Here is a 637-nt window from a genome sequence, read left to right as displayed (position 1 = left end):
TAGGCAATGTTGACAAGTGGTAGAGCACCCGTCTAAAAATAAAAATTTCATTCCAAAATGCCCAAACAGCTGTACAGGTTCGCGGTGGCGCTTTGATTTTATCGGGGGTTCAAATGTCAACCTGGGGGCCGGAAAAAACGGTGGATTAGATATCTTAATCAATAAATTTGGAAGATTTTAAGAGATTTCTTGACCAAAAAAATCACGGTCTAGCTTTTAATCTCACAATCTCTCGCCTGGATCGAGGTCTGCCAGTGGAGTGCTAGCCACAAGACCACAGCAAACTTTTTTCTCGGGGTATAAAAAGTTTGTTTGAATATTATGAAAATTTCTTTTTTTAATTAATAATCAGTGATTATCAAAATTAAGCTTTCTATTCCTTATCAAATTGAAAACCCTAGAGGTTTCGAATTGATTTTTGTGGGTTTTACAGATTTCTCCCCCCCCCCAAAATAAAATAAAATAATAAATAAATAAATAAAAATTGACCTTTTTCACGAGAATCGATGGTAAAAAACAACATCTCAGGAGCGGTCAGTACTCAGAAGATCACCAAGAACTTCTTATTTTCCGGGGGATCAAAAAGTTTATTTTGAAGATTTGAAAGAATTATTTTTCGGAGAAATCATGATTTTTT

The sequence above is a fragment of the Acanthaster planci genome, linkage group LG03 (genome assembly GCF_054643075.1).
Source record: "Acanthaster planci isolate LZ-2023a linkage group LG03, COTS_SCS, whole genome shotgun sequence".
NCBI classification, from domain to species: Eukaryota; Metazoa; Echinodermata; class Asteroidea; order Valvatida; family Acanthasteridae; genus Acanthaster; species Acanthaster planci.
This window is presented reverse-complemented; position numbering follows the sequence as displayed.